This window comes from Acipenser ruthenus, chromosome 14 (assembly GCF_902713425.1).
Source record: "Acipenser ruthenus chromosome 14, fAciRut3.2 maternal haplotype, whole genome shotgun sequence".
NCBI classification, from domain to species: Eukaryota; Metazoa; Chordata; class Actinopteri; order Acipenseriformes; family Acipenseridae; genus Acipenser; species Acipenser ruthenus.
The window spans coordinates 3679739-3698350 of NC_081202.1; the positions used below are offsets into that span (position 1 = coordinate 3679739).

The 18612-nt window shown below is 37.9% G+C and overlaps 1 long non-coding RNA gene and 1 other non-coding gene across 2 annotated transcripts in view; one reads left to right on the forward strand and one right to left on the reverse strand.

Moving 5' to 3' along the window:
* Window positions 1–18612, forward strand: part of LOC117419387 (uncharacterized) — an 88461-nt gene that overhangs the window by 15936 nt on the left and 53913 nt on the right. The gene's annotated exons all lie outside the window — the stretch shown is intronic.
* trnag-gcc (transfer RNA glycine (anticodon GCC)) lies at window positions 2175–2245 on the reverse strand. Its single transcript has one exon. It is a non-coding gene; the product is annotated as a tRNA-Gly (tRNA).

Consider the following 18612-nt stretch of genomic DNA (forward strand, 5'->3'; position numbering starts at 1 on the left):
ACACCAATAGCCCTGCCAACACTGCGACAATGCGAGCAGTAGTGGAGTCTGCAGTACAGTGCTCCCTCGCTGATAACAACACACATCTGACTAAAATACAAAATAAAACTCCCTCTCTATAATGTGCATATAGTGAAGCAAAAATGTAACTTTCCATGAATTAACCATGCATAAAGCACCATGTAATCAACGTTATATATTTTACAAAAATTTGAATTGGCAGTTTTTAAACTGTAAATAGTCTGGCTAAATGGCAGCTGGGAGTTCACTTCAAAGCGACAGACAAGCAAACCAAGTGCGAGAAAGAGAGCAGGTCGGGAGAGGGGAAGAGGGAATGGGCTCGCTCCAGGTTCGGCTGCCGGAGCGGGGCTGAAGTGTTTCGTCTCCCGGAGAAAGTCGCAGCTCCTCTCGCAACAAAAAAGTAAATACATTAGGAAAGGTAGCCACGTAATAGGCCTAATATTTATTTAGTTATAAAACGAATGCTGAATAAGATGTCTGTGTTATAAAGTGCCAGCACAGCTTTTCTTTAGCGGTTATTGTGAGCAAGTTTGAATAAATACTTTTTCTTGGTTAGAACTGTTTACTTTTAGTTTCATTGCCCAAGCTGTAATGTTTTACTAATAAACATTTATATGATGTTTGCTGAAAAAGTGTCACTGTACAGTATGCAGTTTCTATGAATTCTTGCCAGCTGAGGTATTGTGGTATTAGTATATATTAATTAGCTTCCTGTCTTTCTATCGGCTGCTGTATGAAGCACTGCCTGAGCCTGTGGTCTGGTCAAAATGAGACTGAGCCAGACATATGTTTTACCGTAAACTAAATATTTACTAGAAGTGATATGCCTGGGGGATTTCAAAGTAATCTTGCATTGAAAACCAATTTAAGTAGTTACAGCCACGTCATACACTTCACATCTTCCAGCTGGTTCAAGGAGATATTTTCACATATCGCGCAACCATGACATTTTATTTTTATTTATTTTCATTAAACTTTTTAAAATCAATTTTGCCCCCGTATTTAAACCTAATTTGAAATGGCTAATTCAAATGTTACCTCACTGTGGCAACCCAGAAGGAATCAATTGAGTAAATCCATTCCTATTGTCAAGTCAGTCACCTCCGGTTGTTAGGGGTCACAGGCACAACAGTAGTAGTTTACACCTGCAATGCCGACATTGAGAACAGGTCCTAAATGGGCATCAGGGCTAAAGACAACACTTTAGACCAGGGGTGGGCAATCCTGGTCCTGGAGGGCCGGTGTCCCTCCTGGCTTTTGTTCCAACTGTGCTCTAAATTACTTAATTGTACTGATTATTGCCAATTATTGGTCTAATTAAGTAATTTAGAGCACAGTTGGAACAAAAGCCAGGAGGGACACCGGCCCTCCAGGACCAGGATTGCCCACCCCTGCTTTAGACAGTTGATAACAACTCAATGCTCTAGTGCAGGGGTGGGCAATTCCGGTCCTGGAGGGCCGGTGTCCCTCCTGGCTTTTGTTCCAACTTTGCTCTAAATTACTTAATTAGACCAATAATTGGTAATAATTGGTCCAATTAAGTAATTTAGGGCAAGGTTGGAACAAAAGCCAGGAGGGACACCGGCCCTCCAGGACCGGAATTGTGCACCCCTGCTCTAGTGATTTCAATTCTGAAGGACAGGTGGAGTGAAATTGGATTGTGTTGAGTTGCAGTTTAATGTACCTGTTGGATGACAAGTACTGTTGTATAAACTTCAAGGAGCTTGCATATAAGTTGTCTTCATATTAATTAATGTATTAATGTTTATAAAATGGGTTTTTTAAATACTCTGTCCTGATTGGTCAAAACAGGTCACATGGGGGTGTGAATATTATTATTATTATTATTATTATTATTATTATTATTATTATTATTATTATTATTATTTATTTCTTAGCAGACGCCCTTATCCAGGGTGACTTACAATTGTTACAAGACATCACATTATACATTATTTCACATTATACAGATATCACATTATTTTTACATACAATCACCCATTTATACAGTTGGGTTTTTACTGGAGCACTCTAGGTAAATTACCTTGCTCAAGGGTACAACAGCAGTGTCCCCCACAGGAGATTGAACCCACGACCCTCTGGTCAAGAATCTAGAGCCCTAACCACTACTTCACACTGCTGCCCTAGAAGGTTGCATTGGCCAGGAATCGAACCCGGGCCTCCTGCGTGGCAGGCGAAAATTCTACCACTGAACCACCAATGCTATGCCACCAATATTACAGCATATTCCCATGGGTCGGCACTTTTTTTCAAAAACGGGCAAATCACTGGCAGATATCCATACGCCACTAGAATTTAAAAACAAAAATGGCAGACATATTGGAATTTATCGCAATAAACACGACTGACGAGATTTATGTAAATGTTGAACTTTTGGGAAACCGAAGTGTAGCCTACATGAGATATTGAATGAATCTGAATTGGACACCAATGATTAATTAAAGTAGTGAAAAAAAGCAAAAGTAAGTATTCAAATAAATTCAAAATTCACCATTCTGATCGCTCTGTTCCTTCTCCCTGAACTACGGCGTTTCCATATCCCATTTTGAAAATAAATAGTTTAAAAAATATCTCTTAAACTTTCAGCTTTTCACAAAAGATTTGGGTCCCTCTTAAAAGAGACTTTGGTGTTAAAAGATGTTTTGTTGCCGTTGCTCCTGGTCTGTCCGTTCTTCAGTCTGCCTGCCTGCTGCCACTGGACCCACCCCCTGCGCAGCTGTGTGATCTGATGCTGAACATTTATAAATTCATCTCGACAATTCCTGCCATATCTTTTAAATGTGTCCAGGTACGATGGTATCATGCTTTCTGCTGTGCCCTGCATTGTTTTAAATTGTTTCTTAACACTGGCCCAGTAGTTCTCCACGTTGCCAAGCTGTAAATTGCAAAGTCAGTTTGATAAGTAACCAGGTATTCCATGCAAATAACGTCTTTCTCGCCACTGTGAAGCTGTAGCACAAATCTGGTATGGATGCCTCCTGTTACTACCCCAGATAACAAAGGATGATTTAAAAAAACAAAAAAAACGCACTCTCATCTGATACTATTGCAGGTCTTGTGAGGAAGGGTCTGTGTGATTTAAAGGCAGACTCATTTGTGCTGTGTCATAATGAAAATGGACAGTAATATTTTACTTTAAAATGTAATGAATAAACCAAGAATTACAAGAAGTGTAACGAATCAAAACTGCACTTTCAATGGCAATGTTCAAATCAACGTCTGAAATTTATTTTTTAATTAATGCATTTTTGGTTTTATTTTATGTTTTTAAGGGACAGAGGTGGAAGGATATTTTAATAAAAATGACTTTTTTGTTAATTAAAACATTTTTTTAATTTATTTTTTCTATAATGTTGGTTGATCCATTTTATGAGCACAATAAGGCACTTCAGGGTGTGGGATGTACTCTAATATCCACAGGCCCCGGGCGGTTAAGGCCAATCGGCTTCACCTTGTGACTTAAAACGCACCTGGGGCGTGTGGATATTAGAGTATGTCCCACACCCTGTCGTGCCTTATTGCTTACATAAGCTACACTTATCAATGCGTCATATTGTGTTAAGAACCAACTGAGGTGTATGGAGGAATCCTTCCAGCAGAGGTGTCCAGTTATGTTCCTGGAGGGTAATTCCACTCCAGGTTTAACAGGCAAAGTGAGATAATGAACTACTTCTGGGTCTCTGAGGTTTAATTGAGGTTCATTTAAACAATAAAGAACAGGGTTGGAACAAAGACCAGGACTGGAAGGACCTTGCCTTACATTTTCAGTGCCCCACAATCCTGTTACACTAAAATATAATCCTTTGTTTACATAGTTTTACTTTTCTCAGAAAACAGACTTCGCTGTCACACATAATCAATTTGTATAAGAGATGATAGCTTTAAAAAAAGATATATTTTAATACTATGGGAAACTACACTAAGGTATATTATAGTTGAAATAAATGCAGATGGTGTGTCGTTACATTCTGGAAAAGCTGGTATGATGACATCACCTCTGCTGAAACGTGTATACTGTAGAAGGTGTGGCATAAGTCATCTGCAATCTTCCATGCAAGATTCCTTTAGAACACGGCTCAGTGGGGATTTCCAGGTTTTGTACATTTCTCTGTCTGCAAAATGATGGGCCGGCTTAGCCAAAAGATTAAAGGTATTTATTTCTTTTAACTTACTATTTTGTTTCTGGTGAAACCTGATCATTTGTTTAAAATGTAGTATGCTGGTAGAATTACAAACCATTAAAAAAAAGAAAAAAGCATCAGCATCCACCTGTAACATTTCTAATTTTTCATTTGTTTTTATTCATCACGGCTATACATCATTATCAATACAAAATGTATAAACCAAGTCACTCATTTCAGTTAGAGGGGTATATCATTAGAATTCAATAAAGAATGTTCAGCAATTCCTTGAGCTACAGTGTGCAGTGATCTATAGTATTGTGTTCTTTAGTTTCAAAGGCTAAAAAGAGTGCTTATTCAAGTTACAGAGGAATTTTAGCTGCACATGGTTTATGTCAGCGCTGGCAAAGCTCCAGAAATTAGTAATGAGCTCTATACCTCATAGCTGGTTGTTCTTAAAAGAAAACAAAAAGGGAAAGGCCTTTAAGCGGAGAAATATTGAATTAAAATATTGTACTAATAGTGAATACTGTGCAAGACTTAGTTTACCTATAGTTTTATCTACACCTAAACCACCAGGAGTAAGGATTTCACCAGAACATTTATTTAAATTCTACAAATTCCACAGTTACAAAAGAAATCAGGATGAAGTCATTGTATTTCATTTTTTACATCAAAAGAAAAACTCAATATAGCTCTTAAATATGTCTTATTAATAGAATTACAAATACAAGCTTAAAAGACACAGATCTACAAATCCAAGCTTAATTCCCCAATTCCTCAGAAGTACAGATGGTATACATTCATTTGTTGTGTAAAAGCATTAGTGGTTACTATACAAAGCAAACCAACAGATTCATATTTGTGACCTGAGAACAATCCTTTCCTGGAAAGTACACTGGATGCCTTGTTCTGGTTTATGGCATTCAGATGATTGAACTTTTAAATTAGGTCCTTGGTTGCTGTGTTCAGGAGGCAGCAGCTCTCCACAGACACATAATACTGACCAAAATATCTTAACAAGTTTATATAATTATAGAAGAGTGATTGGAAAGATCAGGCACTTGGTACATTCATTAACAACACATTGGACCCTATTTACAAAACTTTAAGGAATGGTTTTTAAAAATCCTCTTTGGCTAAACTATGCTTTGTAAAATGAGAATACTATTCTAACCCTCTCTAAAACAGTTGACCAAGACTTCATAACCTGCAAACTTAAATTAATTAATCCAAATCGGCTTTTAAAAACAGCCCTTAACATTTTAAAACAGTCTGTAACGTTTTGTGAATAGGGCCCATTATTTCAAGAACAAAAATGAACATGTAAACATTACTGTACATATGACCCACATTTGTGCATCTGCAAAAACTATACACAACTTTTTAATCCTCCTAAATAGGACTTTTTTAAAAATAAAAATCTGATATAGGCTTCAGGAACATCTGTGACTCCAGGGGCATCTCCACAAAACAATTTTATATACATTTAACTAAGGGATACACGTTTAGATCTCGTAAGGTAGGATATTGTACAAAGTATATAACATCATTTTACATGTTGTTATATGTGAACCAACAGATTCATATTTGTGACCCGAGAACAATACTTTCCTGGAAAGTACACTGGATGCCTTGTTCTGGTTTATGGCATTCAGATGATTTAACCATAAATGAGGTCCTTGGTTGCTGTGTTCAGGAGGCAACCGCTGTCCACAGACACATAATACTGACCAAAATATCTTAACAAGTTTATGTAATTACAGAAGAGTAATTGGAAAAATCAGGCACTTGGTGCATTCATTAACAACACATTGGACCCTATTTACAAAACTTTAAAGAATGGTTTTTAAAAGTCCTCTTAGGCTAAACTGTGCTTTGGAAAATGAGAATACTTTTCTAACCCTCTCTAAAACAGTTGACTTCTGAAAATTACCTTTTCACATCTGATTCTGAGAACTGAAATGATCAAACAATTAAAATCTGAAGAAGGACTTAATAGACACACTGAAAGGGTTAAGAGGTTTTTTAAAATCACTTTGTGCTGCTGTTGTGGAACATTTTTTAACTGTCAAGAGCAATTCCTATAAAAATGTATAATTTCTTCTGTGTCTAAAGTTATCTCAAGACGAATGATGGACAACTAAATGAAAGCCATTATTGCAGTAACCCTTATCGATGTTGGATACAGCTCTGGAAGTAGTCTGTTATTTAGTACCATACCTCCTGGTGTCATTTCTGTGCATTTGATGTTTTTGTCCACAACAGTGCAATGTGATTTTATAACCACGTTATAATAAGTTAAATCACAGTTCATTTCCAGTTCCAAAGAATACAAAATAAATAAAAACAACATGATACATAAAGGTCAGTAGACCTCAAACTATTACTTTTAATTAACCCCTAGATGCATTTTTTTTTGGGTCGAGCTAGACAACCTGAAAGACGATCAAGTTCAGATATGGCCCTTTCTTGGATCTCAATGTTGTTGACCTACAGCATAAATAAAGTAAAAAAAAAAAACTTTACCAACAGATAAACGATCAAAACTTGCCACAACAGACATTGATACAATACTTCCAGACAGAACCAATTCTATACAGTAAATGTGTTTTATATGTACGTCTAGCAATGCACAGTGTGCATTGCAATTGCAAAAAACATGTTAAAAACCAACAACTAAACTAAAAACATTTATGAACTTACATAGACACACTACCAAGAATCTTAATGCACTTATAGGAGAATGTGTCTCAGAAAATGACCTTTTCACATCTAATTCTGAAATGATCTAACTTTTAAACTGAAGAAGGACTTAATAAGGACATTTTATGACATACTGCAAGGGTTAAGAGGCTTCTTTGGTAACTTTCATCAGTACTGTTTACTATCATGCTTAATCTCGAAATTCTGTTCTTGCAGTCACTGTTATCAAGTAGATTCAATAAAAATATATTGGTGAACATAGTATATCAATACTGAAAAACAAAAAACCTTACACAACAAAACCTATAAATGTTCCTGAAATAAAGAAATTACAAAAAGGGCAATAGTGGTAACAATCCGAATTACCTGTTTCATTGCGTCATCAAGTTTTTTAAACTGTAGTATTGCTGCATCACAAGCTAATATTTCATCCGTACAGTTCTCGGCAGTCTGAGGGAAGAAAAACAAATATTTTATTGAATAAAGAACATATGTCCAGCCTTCAGCGTTACTGGGCCTTATCCACAAGGAAGACACAAAACAGCACTTTGAAGTAAAAAGATAATACAAGTTACAAACTGGTTTACCCTCGGCATGTTAGTTATAGTTTTTTTTTTCTTTAATGAGTTTTAGGTTTATTTATGACTTTTGGTTTTTTTCAGTTATTTGTAAACAAGATGTTACGTTTTTATTGAGGTGTTGTTTGCCTCCAGATGCTCTTTCATTAAAAGTTATATTGTATTATGTCACAAACAGGTTTATAAAATACACAGGCTGGCTACTTTTAGAACCTGTATATCAAAATGGATTGGGCATCGCCCTGAACTACAGATGCAAATAATGCAACATGCGCTATAAAGATGTGGAAGCAACACAATTGCACAACAGTTAACCAGAATTCACAGGCAAGAAGAGGCATGATCGTGGGTGCATGTTACACAGGTAACACAGTAGCAAGATCAGTCACACGGATAGGCTGCTCCATGACATCAGTCATTATTTCATAGATAAACATACGCTGGATATTGGGGCGGGAGGGGCGGGAGGGAAATTTTTGCAGGGTCTTTCTGTTCACTTTGTATATAATTTTTCAATAAAAACTTAATTACAAAAAAAAAAACCACATACGCTGGATATAGTAACAGAATTACATTTACCTTGTATCTTTGTGGAAGCTTTTTGTATTTTTTCAGTAACCTTTCACAATTTGTCTGCCAAAAAAAACAAAAAAAGTTATTTGAATCCCAGAAGAGACATGCATGTTTCACGGGGCGGGGGTGTTTTGGCAATTTAGGATTGGAGGCTCGGCCTCTAGAACAGGGGAGAAAGAAAGACGGGCCCGGACTCCAACCGCGAGAGCTTTCCCTGTGGAGTCGAGGCTAGCCCTATCGGCCTCCAGGCCCCTGAAAACAGAGTCCTTTGACTTCTCTGAGAGTCTTTATAGGTGGAGCCTCGTGACTGGGTCCCAGTTACCGTCCCGGGATGATAAAGGAGGAAGTAAGACAGAGCCTTTTTCTTAAGGCAAGATAAAGCGCATGAGCTGTGAAAGAATAGTGTGGCTGGTGGTCCCCTCTGACCACACAAAGAACCTGCAGAGTTACTGGAACTCCAGGTCGGGGAAGTGAGAGTCACTATCCCCCCAGAGGGGACCGACACAGAAACATGCGGCATATGAAAAACTGAGGAGGAGGAGGGAGAATGCGAACACAAGAGAAAGAGCAGAGCTGTGACTGGGTTTAAATAGCACTTTCACAGCACTGATAATAAAACTTTCCTGAGAAATCAAATATCAACCAAAAAAAATTGTATTTGGAGACACTTCGGAATCTTTGTCCATTATATCTGCTAGCCAAAAATTTAAAATGTATGTTCTTACCTTTTACCTGCACCTGCAACATTATCTCTGGTGTGTGAGCTTCTGATTTTAGTCTTTTAAAAATAAAAATAACTCCTGGTTTGGTCTTAGTTAAAAATGTAAAAGTGGCAGTATTAGATCTGTATTGAATTTTTTTATTGATACAATAGAAAAATAAAAGCCAAATTGGTGCTTGAACAAAATCTTCAAAAGACCTTTAATTGGGCTAACATATACTTTACAAAGTAGCAAAAACAACATGAATTGTAGACTTACGCAATTAAGGCTCTTGTTCATCCTGTCAATGATTCCTATTGCATCTGGGTTTGAATATATTTTAAGAACCGCTGTATAGAATTCAAAAACCTTCTTCAGAACACAGCGATACATGTTCTTTTTCTGCTGCAATATTGAACAGAAAAAAGCTTTTAGTTGTTTATACATGAAATGGTAAACCTGGGAAGAATATAAGTGTAAATGATACATTTGGGAATTTAGGTGCAGTTTATCCTTGCCTATTAATGCTAAAGTGCAGTTACAAGGGAAAAAGCTCAGTTCACATATGTTTGAATTCTACATTATAGGTTTTAAAGATTGCACATGCTATGGAGAGTGCTGGTAACATTCAGCCACTGTGCAGTTCATTTGTGGTCTTGCAGTGTTTTACTATAGAAATTATTCAATGGGCTTTCCTAGAGGTTAAACTGTAGAAACAAACCGTTTTTCAAAACCATTGAAAAGAGCTTGTGGTATTTATCTAAAATATGTAACTGTAGATACAGTTTGTCACAGTATCAACCAGGATAAGCCTTTCTTGGCAATATTTGCTTACCTTAATTATTTGAAACTTTGCTATACAGAGAAGGATACTTGAATTGTTTGATGGTTCAACCTGGTAAAAAAAACATATTAAAATAAAATTAGATGTAAAAATAGGCATATTAATATCACTTTTGTTAATGTCACCCTCCACTTAATATCTCAAGCTCCTAATAATATCAGTTTGCTGTTACCATGCTCGCTGTGGTTAATATCACTCACATACAGGAAAACTCATTTCCACTTGCTTTGGGAAATAATAGGGCTAGTTTAGAAGGTTTACATGCAAGTATATTGCTGTACAGTACTGACATGTGCTATATAGCACAATATAACAGACTGTACAGAACACTGCAATGTGGATGTTTACAGCTTTCTTTTTTGTATTACAGAATTTTGTAATACACTGTATATTGAAAAGAAAATGTATCAATGAACACAATACGCAATCAATGCAATACCTATATTTGAGAATCAACACAGGTTATTGAGTAACTCCTGTTAAAGTCAAGTCTGCTTATTATCACCATGTATAGTCAATCCCTTTGAAGTGATATTAAAAGGGTGTTAACTATATATAAGAGAAACGCACTTACTGGAATAATTGGAATGTGTTGTTTTAATTCAGCTAGTTTACTCTCATACTCGCCGTCACTGCTAGTAGAAGTACAGCTTGCTGCTTTAATGCATTGTCCTTTGCATTTTCCCTCTGCAAACATTTGGCAATTTAATCCGACTGACAGTGCCAGCAACAGGAACATAAGCCAACAACCCATACTGTAACTTAATTATGTACTTCTTGTAGCTTCAATGAAAAATCTCTTCCACCTTTCTCAAAGTGATTTCTATATGGACTACTTATGTTTTAAAAAATTATTTCCTTGTGATGTCACTGTGGGTCCTCCCTCCTTACTTTCCTTTGACAGAGGAACAGGAGAAGCTTGATGGCTATAAATAATTCCGACTGAGACACTCCCCCACCCCAGTCACAAAACCAGATCCATCACTTCTGTTTGCCAAGAACAATACTTGGCTGGCATCTCCCAAAAGTTATAATGTATAGAAGCTAATAATTTGCTGAATTCATTCAATAATGTTTTTATTTTTTGCCAGTATCGTTTGGTTGAAACAAATGTCCTTTGTCAGTGCATATGTAATGACATCTTATGTAGGTCATGACATGTTGTGGCAATGTCCTAGATACTAATTATAGATAAGAGCTGTCAACATAGGGCATATTTTACAGCCTTTTTAAACTCACAAAAAAACTAGCACAAGCATAGGCAGAGCATAAGATTTCCATGTAACAAAATAATTAAGAAATTGCTGAAAGTTCTGATCAGAAAGTCCTATTGCGTTTCCATGTCTTCAAACCTGTACGTTTTGAAAGCAGATCTTTAGAAACCCATTTATTTTGGTTCTTGATCAACCAGGTCAACCATTTAGATCCAATTCATTTTTGGGCAGATACTGCACTAAGACATAAGATATGGTTCACACATTTAACGTCCATTTTTAATTAAGTGAACCAGTATTTCCTATATAACACAGTAATGGACAATTTGATTATTATTATTATTATTATTATTTATTTCTTAGCAGACGCCCTTATTCAGGGCGACTTACAATTGTTACAAGATATCACATATACATTATTTCACATTATACCGATAGTGATTGAACTGGAATGTCCTGATTTTGTATTGTTGATACTTTGCCAGATTACACACACTTTGACAGATTCAGCCAACATGTATTTTAGGCCGTATCAATAATGGGATCAAATTCAGAGGGGTTACACTTAAAAATGTGTTGGGGGTCAGATTATGGAAAGTAAAATTCCTTTCAACACTTAGTTTTTCTGTCAGTAACCAGCCAGCTGGTTCCACTAATGACTCAGATGGTTGCCATGATCCCAAGAACACTGCTGAAGTGATATACCCCAGGAAGTGCAATAGACTAGACCTGAAAGTAAAGCATTATTTCACAAAGATATATGTTTTTAACAACCTGTGCTTCTTTCAGAACTGCATATTAACTTAACATTTGCTGGAAACCTGTGGTTTATTTCTGTAAAGATGTATACTTTGTCAGCATGATGTAAAAATACCAAGGCTTTAGGACTTTGGATCAATATCATAGGGATAACAAGGGACAAGACAAATACTGATGCGAGTGCAATGCAAAATCTGGTAGCATTTAAAGTAATCTCAAAAGAACCCTGCAGAGTAGATGTGGTGTAGTCACATCACGTCCAAAATGTGTGTTTCTGAATGGCTTCTTTTTAAGAACAGCTGATTGGTTATTGAAAGGAAAGATCTCAGTGAAGGGGCGGGGACAATTTCATCCTCCAGGTAAAATAACAGGGAATACAAGTCTAAAAGCATGGCTTGCAGACATATATACTTCCTGAACCTAGTGTACTACCAGATTTCATGTTTTAGAATGAAACTAGATGTTTGCTAAAACACATTTTTCCATATAGACCACGTATAAAGAATGTATGTGCATGCAGAGAAAATTTATGAAATTGTTTTGTTAGTATGACACAAATAGTGATTCTTGGTGGTAAATCTCGCTTCCGACCTATGAGGGCGCTAAGTAACGGGAATGGAGTACCCTGGACTGGTTGGCCTGACAATTCATTCCCAGGGTTAAAAGAAAGTCGGTCATCTAGAAAGGGGACGGAACTCTGGTGCACTAACTCATCGACCCGGAAGGGAAACGATGTGGCGGCTGCGGATTTGAGGAATGGCTGCACTTGTTTACCAAGGGGTCATAAGTGACGGTACAAATAGGGGACGGAAAGACATGATCTGTTCCTTCGTTTATGGTTAAGGAAACAACCCAGAAGGACCATTGTTGCGATATCGTACGTGAGTGTTTTGTTTGTTTTGTCTCATCTCTAATTGTTACTGTTATTAGTAGATGGCTAACACGGTCCGGAGCTGTCACCAGAGGCCAGCACGAACCTGGACATCACTACACCTGTGTCACGATAATTATTGTATTAGCACCACAAGCACTGCAGTACGCACCCAGGACTGGTGACCGTGTTTGTGTATTGTGTTTGTAACCGGATTGTGTTTATTATTTGGGATTGGCTCTGTATTTGCTCTAGAGCCCCTTTGTGGGGACATTGTAGCAAGAAAACCAAGGTAGCGTTAGTTATTTGAAACTGTCTTTTTCTTTTACTCTGACATGCACTGTTTCAAACTGTGTAACTAAAAAGATAACTTTTAAAGCAGCCTTCCTACATATTGGTTCTTTCATAACACAACCTCATACTCGCGTAACAGGACGAACATGTTCAAATTTATTCATATAAATGTATAGTTATATTAAATACACATAAAAACTAATGATTAATTAGCGTATGGCCTGAGAGTGTATGGCCTGGGAGTATTGTTTTGGTCACTAGACCTGGATTATAAATAAAATCTATTTTCTGATTGGATTATCCTACACCTGTACCCTGCGAACCACTTTGCCACAGTTAGCTACATTTACTTAAAGCTGTTTGGATTGTGAAAATGAAAATAAACATTCATTTAATACCACAGTCTTTACAATAGTAAAATCATTGTGAAGTCCTCTGTCTTAAGGATGAAATGCCATTAATATTAATAATAACCTAGGAGTTGTACTTGTGTTGCTGAACTCAGAGGGTGTGATGTGATTGAATGAAACCTTGATGTAAAGGCAGTTGTGTTTCCATATAGAAGGTATTTTTCTTTTATAAAAACTTCTTTCAAGAAATGGTATCAGGCAATAATGTAACTGGGCTGTCATTTTCTGCCCATCGGCAGAGGACAGGACATAAAGCTTTTCCATACGGATATGTTTTGAACAATTTTCAAATAATCCTACATCATCCCAATAGATTTTGGAACCACAGTATTGAATTACATGGACGGCACGGTGGTGCAGTGGTTAGCGCTGCTGCCTCACAGCTCCAGGGTCCTGGGTTCGATTCTGCCTCAGGGGTCTGTCTGTGTGGAGTTTGCATGTTCTCCCCATGTTCAGTTGGTTTTTCTCCGGGGATTCTGGTTTCCTCCCACAGTCCAAAGACATGCTGGCTAGGCAGATTTGCCTCACAGCGTTATCTCGCCCTCTTGTGTTTTATTGCTTAAGTCTGTTTGCCAGAATTATGTCACAAGTTTTTGTAGTGGAGGAGAATTGGATCACTAAGTATATCATCATCTTTCAGGCTGACACATATAGGAATGCCCAGGAAGAATCCTGGTCTTGTTTGTTTATGACACTAAACGCTCACTTTCACACCTACAGTATACACTTACAAACTACACAGAGAAAAATATTTCTTTATCCATTCAACTGATTATCATTTTCAGTCTTCAGTTTCCCTGATTACCAGGAAAGACTATTCAAATTAAACACAGATCGATATACTGTAGCAGCATGGTGCAAAGCTCTTTTGCAGTGCTTAGGACTTGACATGCTTGAGTGTTTCTGATGCCAAGACGCTGGTTGTGCCTTTACCCTTTTTACATAAAGCTAAGCAAACATGAAACAATAGGCAGGGTTTTGAAGCCTTGGTTATCACTGCTTTAAGCTGTTGCACCAGAGTTTCCCCTCCACTTGCTACTCAGTTTATGAGCTGAACATGCCTGATAAGCAAGGTCTAGTTCACTGATATAAACTGGCCTAATTCTTTCCCACTTACCAGTCTTGCTACCCACATGCATGTGCTAGAGGCTTGAGGGAATTTCCATGAAGGTGTGAAGCTGCAAACTGATGCGAACCACTGCACCACCGTGCCGTCCATGTAATTCTGCTGCACGCCTGGTGTTCTCTCTGCCTCGCTTCGCCCACGCTACTCCACTACTCCGCTCGCTCCACTGGCTCCCGATCACCGCTCGCATCCAGTTCAAGACTCTTGTACTAGCCTACAGATGCCTTGACCAGACTGCACCCAGCTACCTCCAGACCCTCATCTCTCCCTACACCCCCACTCGACCTCTCCGCTCCGCCTGCACTAGAAGACTGGCTCTACCTCCGCTACGCTCCCCTGCCTCCAGAGCCCGCTCCTTCTCCACCCTTGCTCCGCAGTGATGGAATGACCTTCCTACAGATGTCAGGACTGCCTAGTCCCTGACCACATTCCGGCGCCTCCTTAAGACTCACCTCTTCAAACAGCACCTGTAGAACTCCTCTGTTTGTATCCTGGGACACTATCACCCTTCATTTAAATGTGCTTTTATTTTTCTCTTATCTGCCCCCTATTTTACTGCATTTAATCCTGTACTTCAGAATACTGTAATCTGCCAAGTGTTTAACCTGTAGTATTTTGTATTTAATCATATCCTGATGCCTGATGTAACTATCACTATTTAATCATATCCTGATGTAACTATCACTATTATCTGCTGTATTATTGAATTGTGGTTTGTCACACTTGAACAAAAGTTATTGAATTTCTTGCTCTTATTGTATTACTTGTGTTGTAACACTTGAAATGTATTTGCTTACGATTGTAAGTCGCCCTGGATAAGGGCGTCTGCTAAGAAATAAATAATAATAATAATAATAATAATAATGCTATCTCTGACTGCACAGTGCCCCCAGCACCCAAACCACCTATCTCTGTTCATGCTTGAGGCCCCAAGGAATTGTAAGGGTTTGACCCACTGTGGCAAAGTGCCCGGCCCTATGTATATAATATATGTGTGCTGTTATTTATTGTATTATGATTTATTATTTATAAATGACGGCAAATAGCCGTGTGTGTTTGGTCACCTGTATAAAAAGCCTGCAGTTTTCTGCGCTCTGGGTGGAGAGTAGTGGAGAGAACGAGAGCGAGAGAAGGTGTCTGAAAACAAAATAAACTAAGAAATCAAGGATCAGTGAAGGCTACTGCCCAGCCTGACTTATATTTCTTAGTGTTCTTGATTTTTGTTTTTATTTATTTATTTATTTATTTATTTTTACTCTTATTTTTGTTCAAACCTTTTATTCTATTGTTTGGAAAATAAACGGCGCTGCAGCGCCTTTTGCCCTGCAGCATTTGCCTCTTTGTGTGTTCCTGCATCTGGCCTGACGTCACCACTCAGCATTTCCTGTGACACCCACCTAGAACACTGACATCAAAACTACCCTGACTTCCCAGGATACCCTGCTAGCAGCACGCTGAACAGCCCAGAAGCACAACGTGATGTTGTCATGTATCTATGTTGTTCCTTTACTTGAACAATGTGCAAGAAATGAAGTGCCCTTTAAAGGTCAAAATTATCCTAAATCATCATCAGTCTTCAAAAATGAAATTTAATAAGGTTAAAATTGTTCACTGTCCAGCACAGAATTAAAGACCAGTGTCATATCCAAAGAACTTTCCATTGCTCCACCCTTGATCAATCCTCCGATGAGAAACTATTCACAAGCAAGGCCCCAATACTTTAATCTGTTCTAGGTCAATCATAAATACTTTTTTTTTAATGAAATAAAACTGAAATTCACTCCCTGTGTTGTTGACATATGTACTTAAGAGAATATTTGAGTGCAGTCAGCTATCTGAATACAGTATGAATACCTGCATTTGTGTAACTTTTTTGTGCAATTTATTATTTTGATGTGGTTTCAAAACACCTGGTATATTTACTAGGGGTGTGCTGATACTTTCAGAGTAATTGCTTTTAAGAAATATTTAATAAATCAAAACACACATTTATTAATGTGTTGATATCAAAACAAGAAAAGCTACCCTTTCACTACCTTTACAATTGAGTACCAATTAATTGTAATTAACTTCCACCTTGAGTGTTTTAAAAGCCGATTGGATTTGAATTTTCCTGTCATCTGGGGCGCTGCCATTTTTACTGCTGGACCGAGTCTGTAAACTGACTGTTACAAATGAAGTAGTCATGCAACTGATTTGTCACGTAAACATGTGACCGCTGTGGAAACTGGGATATGCATTTCTTTAAGTTTAATCAGAGATAGCACTTTTCCTAGGGCTACAATCCTGCAATTCACTGCAGACATGATTCATATCTAAGGAAACCAAGGAAAGTGAAAAAAAGACTCCTATCAAAAGGATAAAAGAAAAGCAAGACAAATAATTGCTTATAAAATCTAAATGAGTTTTAGTTAGTTTGATCACGACAGGTCCTGTATTAAATACCACTGTTTTTGATTGCTGCTCAGTAATTGTGTAAACAAGGGAAAGCCAGGGACTGCATTATTTTGTGTTGAGTAATTAACACATTTCATTCCATTTAACTTCAGATTTCTTAAAGGCAATGTGGCGGGGTGCCCCGCCCATGTGTGTGTGTGTGGTGCACGGAGTGTGGGTTATGTAGCACAGGTGGTTTAAAATTTGTTTTGCACAATCACTTCACATGCAGATTAAAGTGGGTATTTGTATGGGGGCACGTGGAGTGCACAATTAGTTCACGTGCAGACTGTGCCTGTTCAATTGAATGATTTTAACAAGCAATCGAGCCAGGCACAGCTGCATAAAAGAGGGACACATCTTTCATCGGGGCTGGTGTGTTTAGAGGCGGAACAAAAGTCGGAAAGAAAACATAACTAATAATTACAATTGCTATTCATGCTGGTTTTACACCAGCGCGATACTTGTGTGTTCCGTGTTTGTCTGTTTTGGCCACCGTGCCGTTTTGTTTTATGAAGGTCTTCTGTTTTGTTTAAACCTTTTATTTATAATTAAACGTGTGCCTCAGCACTTTCATACCCTGCAATACTGACTGTCTGTGTCCACTCTCTTCCGGGTCTGACATCACCCACAAAGCTATCCTGTGACAGGCAATTACTCAGTAATTACAAGTATCGGCACACCTCTAATCTTCACCCTTTATCTTTAAGGATATTGTTTTATCTTGTACACAGAACATCCTACATCCAGTAAACATAAGTAAACCCCAGTCGCTGAACTCTTTTGAAGAACTGCGGAGGCTTTGCAAGCCTCGTGCTCCCTTCTGTGGTTTAACTCAGGGCTGGGAGGATCAGCTGTGACCCACATTCAAGGAAAATCAACACAACAGACTTTCTAAATAGACACAGAGAAAGTGACTACTTTCTGGAGTGTATATACCTATAAACACATGTGACAAATGTACTTATTCAGTTTTTGTATGGAGGAATACTGCTATATTACTGTAACGTCATCCCAATGCTTGTACCAGTTGGCTGGCAACACTGTATTGCATATGAAAATGTAGGCTTCTGAGACAGTAAATGCAATATGCTACAGAGAGTGGCAAAGTATTGTAGCATATGGAATACACTAATGAGCATTACAAATGCATGAATTATTTTCTCACCTGTACTACTGTACTGTTGCAGCAGTTTAGGTACTTCTCAGCCAGTAGTTGATCCAGTATATGGAAATGTATTTTGAAAGACAGGCCCCGATGCACGACCTTATTGTGGGCCCTAGATCCCAAACCTGAATGTAACACTGGTTTGTAAACGTAAAACAACATGCCATCTCAAGTGTTCAGTATATAACCATATTGAATTCTCAGCATGTTAGCATGCATGACACAATATAGGACTGCATGTAATAAGAAAGGTTTCATCATCTACTTGCACTGCAGTCTGTGCGCATCTTTACACCCACACTACACTGTGTGTAATCACAAGCTAACACGTTTAAACACCAGTCCCTTCAAGGAAACGTATTTCAATGATATTTAGCAATAGAGCCCGAAGAAGAGAGCTTTGTCTGCCTCAAGCCAAAGGCGAGGGCAGGCATTTAACATAACGAGAAGGGCCTTACCAGACTATAAAGCTTTATTATGACAGTTCTGTTGCTATTAGGAAATAGATATGTTAAAAAAAAAAAAAAAAAAAAAAAAAAAAATTCTGTAATATTTTTCGTCATTTTATCCAGTGCTCGTTTTTGTTGCTAATGAATACAAACGTTTTCCCCGTTATCTGTGAGTAATAGTGCGGTTTGCACAGAATTCCCCATTATTCTGTGAGTAATAGTGCGGTTTGCACAGAATTCCATCTGGGGTCTTGCAGACTTCACTCGGGCTTCATCCCAGCGGTGGATGCTTCGTGGGGATTTCCAATTGCAAATAATAA